At 35.8% G+C, this 22,492-nt stretch overlaps 1 protein-coding gene and 1 pseudogene across 1 annotated transcript in view; one reads left to right on the plus strand and one right to left on the minus strand.

The window, feature by feature from the left end:
* ZNF618 (zinc finger protein 618) overlaps window positions 1-22,492 on the minus strand; it is a 562,788-nt gene that overhangs the window by 192,891 nt on the left and 347,405 nt on the right. The window lies entirely within an intron of this gene.
* Window positions 1,666-2,607, plus strand: LOC126937268 (programmed cell death protein 2-like; annotated as a pseudogene).

Below are 22,492 nucleotides of genomic sequence, written 5' to 3' on the forward strand. Positions count from 1 at the left end.
ATGTTCTTTTCTCCAAACTCAAGTTTTCTCTCTGTAAATATTTATCTCCAGTATCTCTTATACTTCAATTGCTTCAGCTCTAAAACTAGAAAAAACAAGAACAAAAATGTTATGGAGTTGTCTTGGGTACTAGGTAATACTTGTGAAAAACACTTTGTAAATTGTCAGATGCTAAAGCAACATAAGGGAGGCCACATGGCACAGTAAGAACACATGACCAGGGATAGTTAACTTGCATATAAAATTATAGCTTGAAATTTCAGACTTCTGGCTATGGTCTAGTAAGGAGACCAGCAATATTTTCCCGAAAAAATACCCATAAAGCTGGACAAAATTGATAAAACAACTCTTTTACTCCTCTTGAAATCAACTAAAGGCACAAAATAATTCCAGAAGCATTTAGTTTGAAAAACTATTGAACTTTGGGTAAGAACAGTGGAAGTGTGGTGTCTTTACCTGGGGCTGATCCTAACTTCTACCTTCTTCCCAGCTTAGTTGGTGCTGAGATTCTGCCAGGACATGGCAGGCCCATGAGGACAGACAGCTACACTTATTCAATTTGGAGCAACAGATACCCATATCCAGCAGCACTGGTGAAAGTGATTATCCTGGCATCAAGTGAGGAGGGAGGGCCAATGGCTCTACTTGTCTGATATTACAGTCATGGTTAAGGCAAGCATATTTCTGGCTGAGGGTGCACATATGAGCAGCAGAGGCCAAAGACAGTACAAACAATATACACAATTCTGGCTGACCCTGAGGCTGGACACATGTGCATAGGAGATCCAGAAGGGCCTAGCTGAAATTAAAATGCTGGAGTAGACTTAACAATGGCCTAAACTTTGAATCTATTCCCTTACCCACACACAAATTTCAGCACAAGACAAAATCCTTACTTGCTTGAGGCACTTCAGCACAACCTATGTCCAATCATTGGCTGACTAGTGGGCTACATAGACACAGGGATGAGCCTTAAGAAGTCAGTCTTAAAGACAAAAACAAGAATTTTAAAAAAAAATCTGGGCAGAGATACCAGCAGCTCCATATCACTAGGGAGATAGATTTAACTCAGGTAGGTTACTAAACAATGAACAAATTTTAAAAAGAACAAACCTTCAGGGTGGAAATATAGAATCTAGAGTTGCTACAATATAAAACTAGAATCTTCAGTTTTCAAAAACACCACCAACAAAAATGAGACATGCAAAGAAAGAAAATATGACTCAGGGTAAAGAAAAAGGGGAAATGACAGAAACTCCCTATGAGTGATTCTAGGTATTTGATTTATCAGACAGACATCAAAGCAGCTATTTAAATATGTTCAAAGGGCTAAAAAAAAATCACATTTAAAAAATTAAAGGAAAGTATGGAAACATTGAATCAACAAATAGAGAATCTCAATAAACAGATAGGAATTATTGAAAAGAACCAAAGAGAAATTCTGGAGTTGAAGGTATAATAACTGAAATGAGAAATTCACCTAGAGGACTTTAACAGAGGATTCAGGATGGCAAAAGAATCCATCAGTGAACTTGACGATAAAAATTGAAGAAAAATGAATAGAGCCTTAAAGACTTTTGGGACATCAAGTATATAAACGCACATACAGTGGGAGTCCCAGAATGAGAGGAGAGAAGAAAAAGGAAGAAAAAATTTGAAGAAATAATGGTAGAGGGGCGGGCGGACGCCGTGGCTGGGTGCGGTCAGGCTGCGGATCCGGCCCTGGCCTGCGCGCTGTGCAGCCGCCTACTCTCCTTCCTGCTACAGATGTACGCCTGCCGCGCTGACGCCTTCCACCGTGGCATCTTCCTCTTCTACTGCCTTGAGCCGCCGTGCTGTGCCGGCCTGCGAGTTTTTAGGAATCAGCTACCCAGGAAAAACGATTTTTACTCATATGAGCCACCTTCTGAGAATCCTTCCCCAGAAACAGGACAATCAGTGTGTCTCCAACTTAAGTCTAGTGCTGGTCTCTGCAGGGTTTGTGGCTGTTTAGGCCCCAAAACATGCTCTAGATGCCACAAAGCGTATTACTGCAGCAAGGAGCATCAGAGCCTAGACCAGAAATTGAGATATAAACAGGCTTGTACACAATCAGATCATTTGGACCATATAATTCCAGACCACGACTTCCTTTTTCCAGAATTTGCAATTGTAATAGAAGCAAAAGATGAGATTACACCTGAAGTTGTGGAAAAGGAAGATTACTCGGAGATTATAAGGAGCATGGGTGATGCACTTGACGAAGAACTGGATTCTGCGGCAAAACATGAATCCAGGGAAGATAACATTTTTCAGAAGTTCAAAACTCAGATAGCCTTTGAACCGGAACAGATTCTCAGATATGGCAGAGGTATTGCCCCCATCTGGATTTCAGGTGAAAATATTCCTCAAGAAAAGGATATTCCAGAGAATATCCTTTGTGATGCCAAGAGAATGTTTGAATTCCAGGTTATGCCTCAGCTCCTAAACTACCTGAAGGCTGGCAGACTGGGCAAGAGCATTGACTGGGGCATCCTGGATATCTTCACCTGGGCTGAGAGCTGCAGCTTGGGTACTGGCTCTACAGAATAATTTGTGTGGAAGCAGGATGTAACAGATACACTGTAAAGGCATCTTAAAGCCTTAAAAAACGTTAATAATCTTTTATACCTTGCAATTCAATTTCTGGGACTTCATCCTAAGGAAACACTTATACCAAAAATAGAGGTGCAGAGATGTCGAAGCATTGCTTACAGTGTCTACATATTAGTGAAGCAAAAGTATCCAGTGACAAGGAATTAAATAAATTTTGGTACATCCGCAGTGGAAGTCTACACAGTCTTAATTACACACACCTATATTGACAGCCGAGATACCATTATAGGTGGTATTCACGGTATGACCCTATTCTTGTAAAAATATTTGTATATGTATATGTGCATAGAAATAAATCTGCAAAGATGAGAAAAAAGAAATAATGATAGAAAACTGCAACTTCGAGAAAAAAAATTAAGATAGCACAGAGGCACAACAAACTTCAAGTAAGATAAATACAAAAAGATCCACAGCTAAACATAACATAGTCAAAGTGTTCAAAGACAAAGAAAATCTTAAAAGCAGAAAGAGAAAAATGATTCACTATGTACAGGAAAGTACAGCACTTTTAATTCCTGATTTTTCATCTAAAATAATGAAGACCAATAGGACATATTAAAAATACTGGGAAAAAAGGCCGGGCACGGTGGCTAACACCTATAATCCCAGCACTATGGGAGGCCAAGGCCAGCAGATCACAAGGTCAGGAGTTCCACACCAGCCTGACCAACATGGGGAAACCCCGTCTCCACTAAAACTACAAAAATTAGCCGGGCATGGTGGCGCACACCTGTAATCCCAGCTACTCAGGAGGCTGAGGCAGGAGAATGACTTGAACCCGGGAGGCGGAGGTTGCAGTGAGCTGAGATCATGCCACTGCACTCCAGCCTGGGCAACAGAGTGAGGCTCTGTCTAAAAAAAACAAAAAACAAAACAAACAAAAAAAAAACTGAGAAAAAAATAACTACTAAAGTATTCTATATTAAGCAAAACTGTCCTTCATAAATGAAAGCTAAATAAAGCTATTCCCAGATAAATAATAAATAGGCTGAGATAATTTGTGGCTAGAAGATCTGCTTTACAAGATACTATAAACAGTCCTTTGGGCCAAAAGGAATTGACACCAGGTTGTAATTTTAATCCACAGGAAAAAATGAAAACTACCAGAAATAGTAAATACGTAAGTTAATTTAAGAGAGTCTTATATTAACCTGTAAATGCTATAAGAAAATATAGCACCATATGACACTCACACTATATATTTTTGTTTCATTCTCTTACCTTCTTAAAAAGATAAAAGATTTCATAAAACAATAATATTATCATTGTATTATTAGGTTTATAACCAGATAATATAGATGTGTGTATATAAAATGTATATACGTGTATATATAAAATGTATATATGTGTGTATATATAAGTATGTGTGTATGTGAATGTCTGTGTGTGTGCGTATGTATATATACACATGCATACACATACATATCAGCACAAAGGAGGAAAAGAAGGAATGGGGCTATACAGAAGCAAAGTTTCTATATTTTACTAGAATGCAGTTAGTATTATGAAGTACATAGTGGTGAGTTAACATGCATATTATAATCCTAGAGCTACCAGCAAGAAAATAACTAAGGAATATGTAGGTGTTAAATGGTATACAAAAATATTTAATACAAAATGAGGAAGTAAAGAAGAAACAGAATAAAAAGATAGAAGATATATAGAAAAAAATATGAAATGGCAAATATAAATCCAACCTATCAACAATTACATTAGAAGTGAATGGTCTAATTATCCCAATCAAAAGGAAGAGATGGTCAGATTCTATTTTTAAAAAAGCACAATTCAACTACATGCTCTGTATAAAAGACACACCTTAGATTCAAAGACACAGATAATTTAAAATATAGAGGATAGAAAACAGATATGCTGGCAGGGCGCAGTGGCTCACGCCTATAATCCCAGAACTTTGGGAGGCTGAGGTGGACGGACCACCTGAGGTCAGGCGTTTGAGACCAGCATGACCAACATGGAGAAACCCCGTCTCTATAAAAATATAAAAATTAGCCAGGCATGGTGGTGCATGCCTGTAATCCCATCTACTTGGGAGACAGAGGCAGGAAAACCGCTTGAACCCTGGAGGTGGAGGTTGTAGTGAGCCGAGATCACGCCACTGCACTCCAGCCTGGGCAACAGAGTGAGACTTCATCTAAGAAGAAAAGAAAAGAAAAGAAAAGAAAAAAGATATGCCCTGCAAGCAGTGACCAAAAGAGAGCTAGAGTGGCCATAATAACATCACAAAAATAGACTTTGAGACAAGAAATAAGCTGAGCATCGTGGCATGCACCCGTAGTCCTAGCTACTCATGAGGCTGAGGCAGAAGAATCACTCGGGCCCAGGAGTTTGAGGTTACAGTAAGCTATGACCATGCCACTGCACTCCAGCCTGGGCAACAGCGAGACCTTGTGTCTAACAACAACAACAACAACAACAACAACAACAACAACAAGAAATAGTACTACAGACAAAGAGGGATATTTCATAATAATATAAGAGCAAATACACAAGGGAAATATAACACTTATATGTGTACCTTATAACACGGGCTCAAAAATGCATGAAATAAAAACTAAGAATTGAAAAGAAAAACACAATTCAATAACAATAACTGGAGAATACATACCGTGCAAGCTCCAGCCTACACACTTGGGAACCCTCACTGCATCCCCATCTTTTAATCACATCTTAAAACCCCAACTCAGTCTTCTTTGCTTGCTCTCTTAAGCAGTTTTTTTTGGTGAGGGGGTTGGAGCAGGGGTGGGACCACTGTGAGAACCTTTCCTCATCTCTCCAGAAAACTCCATTTTGTGAGCAATAAACCTTTTCCTACTCTCATTACGGCATCATCAGACTCAATCCCCAAACCAAAGTTTGGGTGGCAGGCCCATGCCACATCTGTGAGGTGACTACAGTTGGAGCTGTCAGTACAATGTCTAGATAATGACCACCATCACTAGGGTTTTTTCTTCTCTTGCTTTGGCTTACCACCGACTCAGCTGTCTGCCATGTTGAGCTGTTGCTTGCTGGCTGGTACTCTTTGAGTTATGTTGTTGTCTCCTGGCAAGCTTGCACTTTGAGCTGTGCTTTGTTGTGTTGCTTTGCTGAGTTCTACCGAGCCTCTGTTATGGATTTAATGGATGGAAGTCAAAAGTTCCAATAATTTGTGTCTAGAGACAGAAATATGGGATTAGGGATATCCTTAGAGTGGCCCTGGGTTTGAGGGTGTTCACAACAGTAGGAATTACACAGCACTATCAACCAACTTGAAGCAATTAATATCTATAGAACACTCTGCCCAAGAACAGCAGAATTCACATTCTTTTTGAACACACATGAAACATTTTTCAAAACAGACCATAGAACAAGTCTCAATAAGGTTAAGAAGATTGAAATCATACAAAATATGTTTTCTATCATAATAGAATTAAATTAGAAATGAACAATAGAGGAAGATTTAGGAAATTAAACATTTCTAAATAACAAATTGGTTAAAGAAGAAATCACAAGGGCAGTTGGAAAATATCTGTAACTTATTGAAAATGAAAGCATAATATACCAAAATTTATCAGATGCAGCTAAAAAAGTGCTTAGAGAGAAATTTAATGCTTTGAATGCCTATAACAGGTATGAAATTGAAGGGAATAAGGAGTGCATTACTAAGGCCTCACATTGTGATTATATAAATAACCTAAACTTTGATCCTAAAAAACTAAGAAGAGTAAATAAACACCAAACAAGCAGGAAAAAACAACATAACAAAGATCAGATAAAATATTAATAACATTTAGCTAGATTGACCAAGAACAAAAGAGAGAAGGCACAAATTACTAAAATCAAGAATGAAAGGGGAGCCATTATTAGCGTCTTAACATAAATAAAAAAGGTTATAAAGGAATGTTATGAACACTTGGTGTCAGTCATAATGTAATTAAATGAAAATTTTTGCCAAAAGGAGAGGTCAGACCCAGATGACTTCACTGGTGAATTTTATCACATATTAAAGAAGAAATAATATCAATTTTTCACAAACTCTTAAAAAATATAGAAAAGAACACTTCTTAGCCCATTCAATAATAGTAATATTATCCTGAAACCAAAACCAGACAGAGATATCACAAGAAAACTACAGACTACTATCTCTTATGAATGTAGATGCAAAACTCCTCAACAAAATACTAGCAAAGTGAATTTAGCAGCATATTCAAAGGATCATACATCATGACCATATCAGCTTTGTCACAAGAACACAAGGTTGGTTCAGCAAATGAAAATCAGTTAATGTAATACACCATATTAATAAAATAAAAAGAAAAATACCATATAATCATCTCAATAGACTCAGAAAAAACACTGGACAAAATCCAACAACTAGCATTATTGATAAAATCCCAAGAAATTAGGAAGAGAGAGGTATCTATAAAATAGCCACAGCTACCATCATACTTAATGGTGAAAGAATGAATGCGTTACTGTTAAGATCAAGAACAAGGGAAGGATATCTGCTTTCATCATTTCTATTTACCATTGTACAGGAAGTTTTCACCAATGCAATAAGGTAAACAAAGTCATGCAAATTGGAAAGGAAAAAGTAAAATTGCCTTTATTCAGAGATGACATGAACCTTTACGTATAAAATGCCTCAAGGAATCCACAGAAAAACTACTAGCAGTGAAAATACAAGAAGAATGTATAAAAATGAATTGTATTTTCATGTGTTAACAACACGCAACTCAATTAAATTATTCCATTCACAATAAAACAACAAAAGAATAAAAAACATCCCAGCCTGGTGCAGTGGTATACACCTATAGTATCAGCTACCTGAAAGCCTGAGGTGGTGGGATGATTTGAGCCCAGGAGCTTGAGACCAGCCTGCACAGCATAGGGAGCCCCTGTCTCTATTTAAAACAAACAAACATTTCATTCATAATAAAATAAAATAAAGAATAAACTATATTACATTTAACAAATGAAGTGCTAGACATGTATACTAACAACTGCAGAACATTGCTGGCAGAAATTAAAGAAGATCTAAATAAATTAAAAGACATCCTATGTTCATGGATTGGAAAACTCAGTATTGCCATCATGGCAATTCTCCCAAAATGGATCCATAAACTCATTCTTTTTCTGAGGAATTTGCTTAAAACCTTTGAATCTTCTTCCTTATCTACAAAATGAACACAATAATCTCTTTCTCACGTGGTCATTGTGAGGATTCATTGAGAAAAATATATGTCCAATGATTAGCATGATATCTGGCACAGAGTAAGGGCTGGTTAAATGAGAGGAGAAAGAAAGGGATATCTAGATGTTACTTCCAATGGAAACATGAGCTATTTTAAGAGTTGTCTGCACTTCTGGGTTAAAATCTAATTTCACAGAGCTGATGTTAATTTGTGCAACCAAGTTAAAGTTACACCAACTGGCTTAGAAATTTGTGTCTGAGATAAAGGAATTATTCAAGGACACCGTTTTTGTGACATACATGAAAACTTGAGTTCCATGACGCTGAATTCTTTTCCAGGAATATTCATTTGTTCAACAGCATCTATTTAGCACTTACTGTGTATCAGAATCTGGAAGTATAGCAGTGAAAAAGAAAATTTTCCATCATGGAGCTTACATTCGGAGAGGGAGATAGATGATAAACAGATAAATAAGTATAAAAACAAACATTGTGCCACATGTCAAGTGCTATATAGAAACAGAAAGCAGGGTGAAGACCCAAAGAGACATGAAGTCCTGTTTTGGCCAAGGGGACCAGGTAGATCCTCTCTGAAGGGATGACACTTCATTAAAGACCAGAGAGAAGTGAGGGAACCAACCACGTGATAATAACTCTTTTGCCTTTTTAAAAAGTTATATTCTAAGATTACATAAATTTGGAAGATGTGAGATGACAAATCCCTTTCTGACTACTTTTCAGGGGTTATAATACGCTAATTTGCAAGGAGCATTTCCAGGAGGGAAATGTGATTCACACCACTTCCCAAACTTTTCTGACCATGGCACCCTCTATCCCAGAGTGTTTTGCAGAAACACCATTCCACAGGGCAGGAAAACACTGAGCTGGCAATGTCAGAGAATGAGAAACATGCTGATCCTGGCCAGCTGGTGAGGCAGTTTTGTTAGGAGCAGGCACTGGCATTTTAATACCCCAGTGCGCTGTGCTATGGATCCATAGGCCATACAAGGGTGATGGCAGACTTCAACCAGAGGCATCTTTTCCCTGAAGAGAAGGGAAGCTTGGCTCTTCCAGCTCTTCTTAGTAAGCCCCTTCAGGGGAGACCAATGTGTGGTGGCTGAGATGGAATTAGCAAATGTAAAACATGCATCAGAAAACACCAGCCCACCTTCACCACCCACCAACGATGCAGACAATCATGCCAGGGAAACTCATGTCAAGGCAAGAAAATGGGGAAATCTCTTTCTTCCTGGAGGTTAAATTTCTTTTTAAAAGGCCCAACTCTTCCTCAGAGGGAACATGTGCCTTGATGGAAGGCGTTTGCCTGGAAAGAAGATGATTTGGGTCTTGATGGTCATGATGACAGGCTTACTTGGTGACCTTGAGCAAGTCACATCTCCTCTGGGCCTGAGTAGCCTCATCTGTCATATGGGAGTTCTCCAGTCTCACCATGACCCAAGTCTAAGGACATGGCAAACAGTGGTGAGGTCCAGGTGATGTAGTTTGGATATCCCCTCCAAATCTCTTGTTGAATTGTAATCCCCAGTGTTGGAGATGGGGCCTGGTGGGAGGTGTTTGGGTAATGCAGGTGGATCCCTCATAGCTTGGTACTGTCCTTACAATAGTGAGTGAGTTCTTATGAGATTTGGTTATTTAAAAGTATGTGGCACCTCTCTCCCACTCTCTCTCTCTCTCCCTCCCCTTCACCTTTCACCATGATTGTAAGCTTCTTGGGGCCTCACTAGAAGCCAAGCTGATGCCCCCACCATGCTTCCTTGAAGCTTGCAGAAACGTAAGTTAATTAAACCTCCTTTCTTTGTAAATTACCCAGCCTCAGATGATTCTTTATGGCAACACAAGAACAGCCTAACACACAAGGCAAGGTCCTTCAGCCTCACCAGAGTTAACTCATCTAATAAATATCATCATCACAAGAATAATAACAGCAATGACTAAAGCTCCACTTATTGAGCCTGAGGCTATGTGCTTTACATACATTATTTCATACAATAATCAAAATTGTTTCATAATGTGTGCACTTAGTAGTCTCAAGTTTACAGGCAAAGAAACAGGATCAGAGAGGTGAAGTCAGTTGCTGAAGGTGACACAGCTTCTAAGTGACTGAGCTGTCATTTGCTCCTCAAATTCTGTGTTCTTGGAATACTCTGTCCAAATCCTGGACTTGTCCCTCCTTATGAGGGAACCATGAGGAAGGAGAGGGAAGAAGGAATCCAGCTTTCTCAGCTTAGGCCAAAACCCTGTCACTCGGGACTTCTCACTAGTCACTGACAGGGGTTTGTCAGTTTCTAGTGGGTGCTATTTAGGCAGAAAAGCAGGTATGTATTAGACACAGATGTTCCTCAATGAGCACTTGTTTGAATGTGTGAATGGTATTGGGGAACAGCAGGAAAAATGAAATTTCATCTCAAATTTCCAGGATTAGTAACAGGTTTACTGCATCGGGCCAAATGCTAGAGCCTCAGATACAAACTAGGTGGGTTCTTGAGCTACTGGAAGCAAAGTCTGATGACAGACATAGGCCTATCAATAGATAATAATGTGGGGTGCCATGTCACTTGGCTGAACAAGGGGCTTGGTGAGGCAGAAGATGGGAGCCGTGAGCTGAGCATGGTCATATTTACCCTTCTTGGTAACACCACTGGACATAAAGGAGAAAGGTGGTTGTTCATCCAAGAAATCAATAAAACCAGAATTAGAAATGTGACTGGGACATGTGGAGCCCACACTCAGCAGGGACCAGTGTCTGATCCCCTGGCAGAGAGGACCAGAGCCACAGGCCCATGAGATGGGGCGACTCAACACACAGAACACTCTCTGACTGTCTGGGAGTCTGGGGCACCTGAGATAGCTTTCCTTCCAGCCCAAGGTGGATGCTCATGGGCTCCACCTCTCCAGACACCCAGGCAGCTTGGCAGTCTTCTCTCACTGTACATTTTTACCGTTTATATGAGCCAACAACATCAGTCTCCAGGAACCTGAGCTAGTCCTTCTGAGCCCAGTTATCCTCTTCCCCTCTGTATGAAGCCAACAGAGCACACTCCTTTGAAATATTAAGGACCAAACTTAATTGTTGGCAACCTAAGCAATATTTTAAATATATATATTATTGTAGAAGTCATTCATGTCTAAGTGTTGAAAAAATACAGATCAGCAAAAAGAGCAAAAAGTAAAATCATCTTTAAGCTTACCATTAAAGCTGATGAGTGTTAGTATTTTAGTATAAACCTTGACAAATACTTCTATGCTTATGTATAATACAGATGTATGAATAATAAGCTTTTAAAAACAATGAAATCAAAGTTCATGTGCTGCCTGAAATGATTTTATAAATCAAATTGTATCACGAACTCTTCTCCAAGTAAAATATATATAACATTTTGTGACAGTATATTTCACATGATTATACCATAACCTTATTACATAGTATATATGCTATATTATGTTATATTATATATAAGAACATACTATACCTCTTCTTATATGAATATACCAAGCCCATATTTTGACCATTTATGTCATTTTTTATTTTTTTATTGATAGGTAATATTGTAAAGAGTATCCTTGACTAAGTACTTCCAAGTTATTACTCTACCCCCACCTCAAGCCACTGCTCTAATTGAAATCTTTCTTTCTCCATACTCTAGCCAATAGAAGGCATGGTTTTTTCCACTTTTGACCAACATGATTGGTGAAAACTGGTATCTTGCTTTTATGTTCATTCTCTAATTATTGTTATGTGCTATAGCCATTAGCTTGAATGACAAATTTATATTAGAATATGTATTAAGTATTAGTTCATTCTCACATTACAATAAAGAACTACCTGAGACTGGGTAGTTTATAAAGAAAAGAGGTTTAATTGGCTCACAGTTCCACAGGCTGTACAGGAAGCATGGCTGGGGGAGGCCTCAGGAAACTTACAATCATGGCAGAAGGCCAAGGAAGAAGGAGGCAGGTCTTACACAGCCAGAGCAGGAAGAAGAGAGAGTGAAGGAGGTGGTGCTACACACTTTTAAACAACCAGATCTCATGAGAACTCACTCTCTATAACAAGAATAGCAAGGGTGGAAATCTGCCCCTATGATCAAATCACCTCCGGCCAAGTCCCTCCTCCAACATTGAGGATTACAATTCAACATGAGATTTGGGTAGGGACACAAATCCAAACCCTATCATATTATTAACAGATTTTGCTGTAGCTAGCTGTTACTGGTATACCATCGACTAATACTAAAGTATTTTAAAATTTAAAGACTGGTAAGGCATACTGGTAAATAGCCCAGAATGCCAGCCCTGGTGAGAGGTATATATTTGAAAGGGAGAGTTACAATTGTCATTCTTCGTAGCTGATATATTGACCTATGAAAGACAAGATCAAAGGAAAAAATATTCAAAGCACTTAGTAAGAATTTGTACTGCAAAAATATCAACAATGTATGTGTATATGAACATCTATATGTACATCTACTTCTATAACTAGCTTTTCTATATAGCAAGGATAATTTCAACTTAATAAAAATATGCATAACATTGTGAAGAACAGAACTTAACTGGGGAACATAAAAGAAGACACATTATTATCCTAAGTGGAAGGATTCAATATTGGAACTCTCCCCAAATTAATCTGTATGTTAACACGATCTCTATCAAAATCTTGCTATTTTTATACTTAATAAAATTATTTTAAAGGTATTTATATAGGTATTAAATTTTATTTTTAAAATGCAAGAATAGAAAATAGCTGAAAAAATAAGGTGGGTTGTATTGGATCTGCTTTATTAAATATTAATATGTGCTAAAAGTTTGCAATATGAAAATAATACAGTTCTAAGATGAGAATAAATGAAGACACTAACAAAACAGAATAGAAAGTCCCCAAAAGACCCAAGGCATACAGCAATTCAGTATATTATAAGGGCAGCATCTCAAAATCAAAGGAAAAAGAACAACTATTCAATAAATGGTGGTACAACTGGCTAGCCATCTTGAAAAAAAAGAAAGCTGGATGCCTAACTCACATCATACACCAAAGTAAATCCCAGTAACAGGAAAGATTTAAACATCCGTGAGACATTTGGAGCAATTAGACAAAAATATAGAGGAATATTTACATAATCTCAAAATAGGGCTCTTTTAACCATTATAAAATAGTTGTATGAAAATAATGAGTACACTAAAAAATAAACTAATCAATGAGAAAAATTTGAACATTCCAATAGAAAAGTAGACAGGAGCATGCTTATGAATAAACACAGGCAGCCAGTAAGCATAAGAAAAGATGCTTAACTCAGCTATAATTAGAGAATGAACATAAAAGCAAGATATCAGTTTTCTGTGGAAGTATAACGCTTTTATAAGTGGGCCTTTCATCGTATTGACATCGGAACAATTTTCTGCAGCATTCTTCACCAGTTTGGTCCATTTCATAGAAGGCAGTGTGGCTTCATAGAATATGCTTTAGGAAGTACAAGATATTTAGGGAAATGGTTCTCAACATGTAGGTTGATGACCCCTGGGAATATCTTAGACCCTTTCAGGGGTCTGTGAGGACAAAACTATTTTTACGATAATATTAAGACTCATTTGTCTTTTTCACTCTCATTCTTTCATGAGTGTAAGTGGAGTTTTCCAGAGGCTGCAGAGATGTGTGATATCACAACGGATTTAAACCAGAACTGAGAATCCAGCTGACTTCTATTAAGCCACATATTAAAGAGATTTGCAAAACTACAAAACTTTTCTCACTATCTTTTTGATTTGGTAGATATAATTATTTTCATTAAAATGTTATTTATGTTGACATCCAATAAGTTTATTATTGTTATTTTTAACTGAATAAATATAAAAATTTTAAAGTTCTGTCTTTATTTCTAATATGGTAAGTATTGATACAACCCACATAAACAAAAGCTCTGTGGGTGTCCTAAGTAATTTTTAACACTGTAAAAGTATTCTGAGACCAAAAAGTTCAAGAAAAACTGCTTTAGGAGAATCCACAATTTGTTATTATGCCCAAATCAGGTAATTGCTCCTGTTTCTTAATAGTTTAGTTTTTACTTTGGTTTTATTGTTAGTGTGCTATAATTCTTTGTTTAAATAATAATTGTGCAGTGTTTTGATGTTTATAAATTCAAGACTTTATAATAAACTATTAAAAATGAAACCCAGATTGAAGATACAGCAGTTTGGATAAGTTTCTTAATGTTCTTTTTAAATATTATAAACATGAATCTTCTGACTGTGGAAGAACAAAGAAAAAATGCTATTAATAATGAACCATGCTGGGAATAACTTCTGATACTGTACAGAAACCAGGACCTGGCACATCTTTTGATACTGGGTAAGAGATGGTGCAAAATAAAACAAATAATGTATCTAAGTGGAATGAAAAACAACTGGGTTATTTTAGTAAAAATAATACAAGTGGCTTTGTATCACTAGTGTGTAAATGTTATTCAGATGATCAAAGACTGCTCAAAACTTTTATAATTAAAAGTGTTATACTTCCACATTTCACTGGAATGGCAATTATGTTCTGTTAAAACTCATGGCTTAAATAAAGAAAAATTTATCTCATCAATGATAAACTTATAAAAACATTATAAATCAGTTTCATATAAAGACAAAAACTTCTAAAATAATTTATGAGAATATCAATAAAGCAAATGAAAAACATCTAGGAAATATGATCTGTATGTTTAAAAATAATTGAGCATTCTCAGACATAAAATATTTAATAGAATTTCAAAAAAAGAACAATATCAATATGGGCTTATCATGGCAATCTAAATTATGAACTTGCTTGTTGCAAAAATATTTATCTGCTGATATGAGAAAATAATTTTCTGGAAAATGTATAAATCAAGGAAGTAAAATTTCAATTATTGAGGAAGCTTCAACTGTTTCATTTAAAATAGTTTTAATAATTTACTTAAAATGTAAAATTGAAGACTTTGAAGATAATTTAATGGTTTTTGTTGATCTCATGAAGCAGGAAAAAAACAACATCTGAAATAATTCACGAAAATTTATTGTTGACACATGAGAAAAATGGTTTCAATATGAAATATTTCCACACATACTTTATTAGATTTTGTATAAGCAATGCCTGTGAAAAGCTAGGGAGAAAGTCTACAGTTTCAGCCAAAATTTTAGGAAAATTTCTAAATGTTTTAATTTTGTACTGTCCAATTTACTGAAGTTAATTATCCCTGAATGATGCAGTAAATACATATAGCAAGTAAGTAATTATAAGTGTTTTAATGAACTTTTTATTTATAATCATGCATCAGGAAATATTTAATAAGATATCTGAAGATTTGGGAATTAAAAGAATGAAACTTAGAATACTTGGGCCATGATGGGCAGCCTATAATGCTACAACTACAAAAGCACTTTGAAAATTATATCAAGTTCATCAGTTTAACAAAACTAGAGTAATAGGAGCAAGCATGAAGAAAAATTACCTATTTAAAAAAGATTTTAGTTGATATCAACTTAGAAAACAAAATATCAATAATATCTTCAGTTTAATAGAAAGTTTTAATTATAGCAGGTTAATGCATTAAAAATTTAAAATGTTGGAACATAGAAAGCTAAAGGAAAACAGAGACCTTGTAGAAATAAAAAACATGATATATACCCTTTTAAGTAAGTTAAAGAATCAATTCGAAGAGAAAATATTTGACAAGTTATCAGAAATGTATTTGTTGTTTAATGGCAAAAGTAAAAGAATAATATGTTTTTGTTTTCTTTATTTTTCCTTGCTAAATTGTGTTTTTAAATTTATAATTACAATTGCTTTGGCACTCCAAATGGATCAGAAGTAAATTAAAATGGATAAATAATTTTTGTAATTAAAAACAATATTATAGCAAACAATTTTGTGGTTTATTTGGTAATAGATATTCAAAAACATAAAATCTGCGTATTTCAAAGGCTAGAAAAATTTTAGATCAATTGCTGTAAGTTCAGCAGAAGCTGAGAAATGAGTCAGCACTATGAACGACACTGTTGACCTTAAAAGATGTGTGATGTAATGAACATATGTGTGCATGTATCTTTATAATAGAATAATTTCTATTCCTTTGGGTATATACCTAGGAATGGGATTACTGGGTCAAATGGTATTTCTGCCTCAAAGTCTTTGAGGAATCGTCACACTGCCTTCCACAATGGTTGAACTAATTTACACACCCACCAACAGTGTAAAAGCGTCCCTTTTTCTCCACAATGTCACCAGAATCTGTTGTTTTTTGACTTTTAAATAATAGCCATTCTGACTGGTGTGAGATGGTTGCCCATCAATGATAGACTAGATAAAGAAAATGTGGTATATATACACCATGGAATACTATGCAGCCATAAAAAGGAATGAGATCATATCCTTTACAGGGGACATGGATAGAGGTGGAAGCCACTATCCTCAGCAAACTAACACAGGGACAAAAAACCAAACACCTCATGTTCTCACTCATAAATGGGAGATTAACAATGAGAACACATGGACGCATTGGGAGGGAACAACACACATTGGGGCTGGTTGGAGGGTGGGGGATGGGAAGAGGGTGAGCATCAAGAAGAGTAGCTAATGGATGCTGGGCTTAATACCTAGGTGACAGAATTATCTGTGTAGCAAACCACCATGGCACACATTTACCTATGTAACAAACTTGCACATTCTTCACATGTACCCCTCAACTTAAAAAAAGACACAGGTTTACCAAGTCATCCACTGACCACCAATAAATGATAAATTTTTGGAAGAATTTGATGTGGTTTGTGTGTTAGACTATAGCTCAGAGGGGAGCATCATTTAATTAGTGATAGCAGTATTGAAAAAAAATTGCACCAGCAATTTCTAAAAATCAACAAATGATTTGGAAATTATGAGAATAATTTGATGAACAATTTTAATTATAACCTCTATTAATGGGCAAGTGATTTTATCATATATTGATGTAAATTTATAGAGGTTTTTTCCTTAAAGAGTAAAAGGGACTGAATTTTAATATTTTTAATGTAAGTATTCATTTATATTACTAAACTTCTTGTTAAATATTTTAAATATCACTCATGCTTTCATTAAAGTTTATCACCTAATTGCATTGGCAGGCACTTACATGATGAAGTTAAATAATGCTGATGGTTGGGGGCCTTGTTTTCTTCTCCCTGATTTTAATTATGTTTTTATTTCTTTGCCATTAAGCATAATACTGACATTTGATTTTATGTAATTAAAAAAATAAGATTAGGTGCATTGGCTCACACCTTTAGTCCCAGCACTTTGGGAGGCTGAGGCAGGAGGATCACTGGAGGCCAGGAGTTCAATACCAGCTGGGCAACAGAGCTATACTCTGTCTCTACAAAACATTTAAAAAAATAGCTGAGCATAGTGGCGTGCGCCTGTGGTCCCAGCTACTCTGGAGGTTGAGGTGGGAGGATTGCTTGAGCCTAGAAGGCTGCAGTGAGCTATGATCACGCCACTGCACTCCAGCCTGGTCAACAGAATGAGACTCTGTCTCTAAAAACTAAAATAAATAAATAAATAAATAATCAAATTGCATAAGTATTACCTGTGGGTTAAAGAGTTTTATATGGTTTTCCATTTTGACATATTAATATGATTTATAATAGTGAATGTTAATATTGAATTGACCTTCTATTCTTATAATAAGCCCTATTTGGTGGTGGTGTATTTTTTAATGTTGAGCTGGATTCAATCATCCTTTAAATATTTAAAAGAAATTTTATACCCATAATCCAAAGAACAATTGATTATTATTTTCTATGTATGTCTATAAATGTTATCAGACTTGGATTTGAAAGATCCACCAATGAAATAACCTGGACTTGATGCCTTTGTTTGATACCATAATTTGACAGTCATCTCAAATTCAGCTCAGGTTTTTAGTCTATGCATATTTTCAATTTTTTTCCCCCATTTATTATTTATTTATCTATTTTTGCAGTTTATTGCATGTGTTTTTCCTCCCAGCTTCTGTTTCTTTTTTAGTTACTTTTAGGGAGACAGATTCTTATAAAATAATCTACTTCATTAAAATGTCCAATATTTCTGCATAGTATTTTTGTAATTTTTGTGTAATATGCAGTTACAAATAACATTTTTTCTCTAAATCTTAGGTTAAATCTGCTTTATCATTTTGAACAATGTAACTTTTATTGGGATATAATTCACATGTCATTAAATGTACCATTTTAAAGTGGTAAGATGGCAAATTTCATTGGCTTTTGATATATTCACAAGTTTTACGATCATCACCATTATCTAATTCTAGAATGTTTTCATCGCTCCTAAAAGAAATCTGGCTCATTAAGCTACCAGTCCCCATCCCTCTCCCTGTAGCCTCTGGCAAGCACTAATATTTCTGTATCTATGGATTTGTCTATTCTGGACATTTCATATAAATGAAATAATACATTATGTGGCCTTTTGTGTATGGCTTCTTTCACTTAGCATAACATTTTTAATATTCATCCACGTTGTAGCATGTATCAGTATTTAATTCCTTTTTGTGATTGAATAATATTCCATTGTACAGATATGTTATATTTTTTTCTATCTATTTACCCTTACTGGACATTTTTGTTGTTCCCACTTTTTGGTTATTTTGAATAATACTAAACATTCATGTACATTTTTTTGTGTAAACACACTGGGTTTTCTTGAATATATAGCTAAAGGTGATACTGCTGGATCATATTGTAACACTATGTTTACTGTTTTGAGGGACTGCTAAACTGTTTTCCAAAGTGGCTGAACCATTGTACATTCCTTTCACCAAAGTATGAAGGTTTTAATTCCTCCATATTCTTGCTAATACGCTTTATTGTCTATTTTTCTCATTACGGCCATCCTACAGTGGGTGTGAAGTGGTATCTCATAGTTTTTATTTGCATTTCCCTAAAGACTAATAATGTTGGGCATCTTCTCAAGTGCTTATTCACAATTTTTATATCTTTTTTGGAGAATACCTATTTATATCTATTACCTATGGAGTTATTTTGAACTGGGTTATTTGTCTTTTTTATTGTTGAGTTGTAAGACTTCTGGATAGAAGTCACATATCAGATATATGATTATCACACAAATATGTTATTTGCAAATATTTTCTCCCATTCTGTGAGCCGTCTTTTCAATTTCTTGATGGTGTCCTTTGAAGCACAAAAATGTTAAATTTTGGTGAAGTTCAAATTATCTAATTTTCCTTTGCTTACTTGAATGTTAGGTGTTATAGCTAAGAAGCTATTGCTTAACTGAAAATCACAAGGATTTACACTGATATTTTCTTCCAAGAGTTTTGTAGGGTTAGCCTTTATATTTTGTCTTTGATCCATTTTGAGTTAATTTTTGTATACGGTGTGAGGTAGGGATGCAACTTCATTCTTTTGCATGTGGAGAGCTAATTATTCCTGTGCCATCTGTTGACAACAGTATTCTTTGCCCATTGAATTTTCTTGGCACTCTTGTTAGAAACCAATTGACCATAGATGTATGGGTTTACTTCTGGACTCTCAATTCTATATCATATATATATATCCTTATGCCACTACTACACTGTCATAATCATTGTAGCTTTGTGATCTAAGTTCTGAAGTTGGGAAGCATGAGTCCCTAAACTTCATTTCTCTTTTCAAAGTTGTTTTGGATATTCTTAGTCTTTTGCATTTTCATGTGAATTGTAGTATCAGCTTGTCAATTTCTGCAAAAATGAAAGGCAACTGAAGTTTAATGCAATATCAGAGCCTTTCAAAGTCCCTATGAACATCTCATTCCTCAGCTTCTCTTATTTAGTTTTTTTGTTTTGTTTTATCTATTATGTGTTCCAACAGAAATCTATACCTCAGGAAACCAAGAAATTAAACAATTGCCTGTCATTGTTTTTGACAAACAGCTCTGGGCTTTTTGCATTGGACAAGCATCAGGTCAAATAAATATACCCTTGAACATGGAGTCTCCAGGGACTCACCAGACAGGTTAAATAATGAAAGTTCAGTGAGAATGAGGCTTTGAAGAAGCTACAGCCATGTTCTCCCTCTGGTAACTATCAGTCTGTTAGTTTTCACCACATATGTAGGCTGTTTGTTTTCAAGGCTACATAGCATTGAAGAATGGGATATTGGACTAAAGCAATTAAAGCACCACAAAGCTCGATATTCTTACCAACATTCAGCCAGTTTGTTGGATAAATGCTCCCCACATTGCTTTAATTTATTTCCATGATTCTGAAAAAGCTTTCATGAAGAAGATAATTTTGGGGAGTGTTTGCTTTGCCATTTTCCCTAACATCACTCAAAAATGTTAACCTACCTTTCCTTTCTCTCTTTTTTTAATTGATTACTTTTACTGGAACTTTGTTTTCTCATGAATTTTTAAAAATAATATCTAGTAATCCCAGAATTTGGGAGGCTGGGGTGGGCAGATTGTTTGAGCTCAGGAATTCAAGACCAGCCTAGGCAACATGGTGAAACCCCATCTCTACAAAACATAGAAAACTTAGCCAGGCATAGTGGCTTGCACCTGTAGTCTCAGCTACTAGGAGGCTGAGGTGGGAGGATTGCTTGAGCCCAGGAGGCAGAGATTGCACTGAGCCAAGATTGCACCACTGCACTCCAGCCTGGGTAACAGAGTGAGACGGTCTTAAAAAAAGAAAATAAAATAAAAAGAAAGAAAGAATTATATTTAGAATTCATTAATTCTCTTGCTTTCATTTTTTCCAACTTACTGATTTTAATCTTATTCTTTCTTCCTTCAACTAAGTTCTTTTTTTTTACTTTTTGAAATAAATGCTTAGTTCCTTTATTTTGATTCTTCTTTGTTTCATAATAAACAACATTAAAATTATGAATTATCCTCTGAGCATTACCTTGGAGTCTCGTAAGTCTTGCTACACAGTGTTATCATAATTATTTTCTAGCCTGTAGTTGCAGTATGATTTTCTTTTTGACTTAAGCTTATTTATGAGGGCATTTTAAATTTTCCAAGGGATTTTTATTTATTATTTTGCAACCCATTCCTTATTTTACTGCATTGCACTACATGAATGTGTCAATGAAAGCTTCCTCTTTAGGATTCATTTTTTCCATGTAACTTATGAGATCATTAATTTTAAAAATGTTCTATAAAAATTTGAGAATAATATATTCATAGACTATCTTGTTTCTCTCTCTCATATATTGTAACTAAATATATTATTCAGTTCTTCTATTTTCTTATTTGATCTATCAAAGACTGAAAATTCTTTAAGCCAACTTTATTGATTTAAACAAAAATTAATTTATATATACATTACATACATTAAAAGGTACCAATTTTAAGTGTACATTTCAATTAGTGTGACCCAATCAAAATAGGAAAGATTTCCATCATACCAAAAAGTTCATTGTGCCCTTTACAAGCCAACTCCTCCCAACATCAGACTGAGCAGCAACTTTCCTCTTTCCTGTCACTATAAATTATATTTGCCTTTTTAGAATTTCATATAAAGTAAATCATATAGATTATACTCTTTTGTGCCTGGATTCTTTGTTTGACACAACATTTTGGGATTGATCCATGTAGCTACTAATGTCACTAGTTCATTCCTCTTTGTTGCTAAATTGTGCTTCATTATATGGTATACTACAATTTGTGTATCCACTCATCAGTTGATGAACGTTTGCATTTTTCCAGTTCAGGCTACTATGATTAAAGTTGCTATAAATATTTGTGTACAGTCTTTGTGTGATGTATGGTTTCGTTTCTATGGGTTGTGTCATAAGTATATGTCTTAGTCCATTTTTTCTGCTACAACAGGATATGTGAGACTGGGTTGTTTATAAACCATAGCAGTTTATTTGGTTCACAGTTCTGGAGCCTGGGAAGTCCAAGAACATGGTGCCAGCATCTGGTGAAGGCTTTCATGCTGCATCATCCCATGTCAGAAGGCAGAAGGGCAAATGAGGGTGAGAGTGTGAGACAGAGAAGGTAAAATTTCCCTTTATAATAACCCACTCTGGCAATGATGAATGCACTCCTGTGATAATTACATTAAGCTATTCATGAGGGCAGAGCACTCATGGCCTAATCATCTCTTAATGTTCCCACCTCTTAATACCCTCAAAATGGCAATTAAATTTCAACATGAGTTTTGGGGCCCAGCATGGTGGCTCATGTCTGTAATCTCAGCACTTTGGGAGGCTGAGGCAGGTGGATCACTTGAGGTCAGGAGTTTGAGACCAGCCTGGCCAACATGGTGAAAACCCATCTGTACTAAAAATACAAAAGTTAGCCAGGCATGCTGACGTGGACTTGTAATCCCAGCTATTCAGGAGGCTGAGGCACAAGAATCACTTGAACCTGGGAACGTGGAGGTTGCAGTGAGCCGAGATTGCACCAATGCACTCCAGCCTGAGTGACAGAGTGAGACTATACATTTCCCAGGTGACTGATGGTGTTTTCTTATATTTATCTTATAAATCTTTTTTGTGAATTTATGTTTCAATTTGTGTCCATTTAAAAAAATTAGGCTGTTTTCCTTTTAATAATTGAGTTTTGAGAGTTTGTTGTTTACTCTTTATACAACTTCCTTATCTAATATACATCTTGTTACCTACATTGGTTTTGAAATCAGACAGACCGATTCCTTC

The sequence above is a fragment of the Macaca thibetana genome, chromosome 15 (genome assembly GCF_024542745.1).
Source record: "Macaca thibetana thibetana isolate TM-01 chromosome 15, ASM2454274v1, whole genome shotgun sequence".
In the NCBI taxonomy this organism is placed as follows: domain Eukaryota; kingdom Metazoa; phylum Chordata; class Mammalia; order Primates; family Cercopithecidae; genus Macaca; species Macaca thibetana.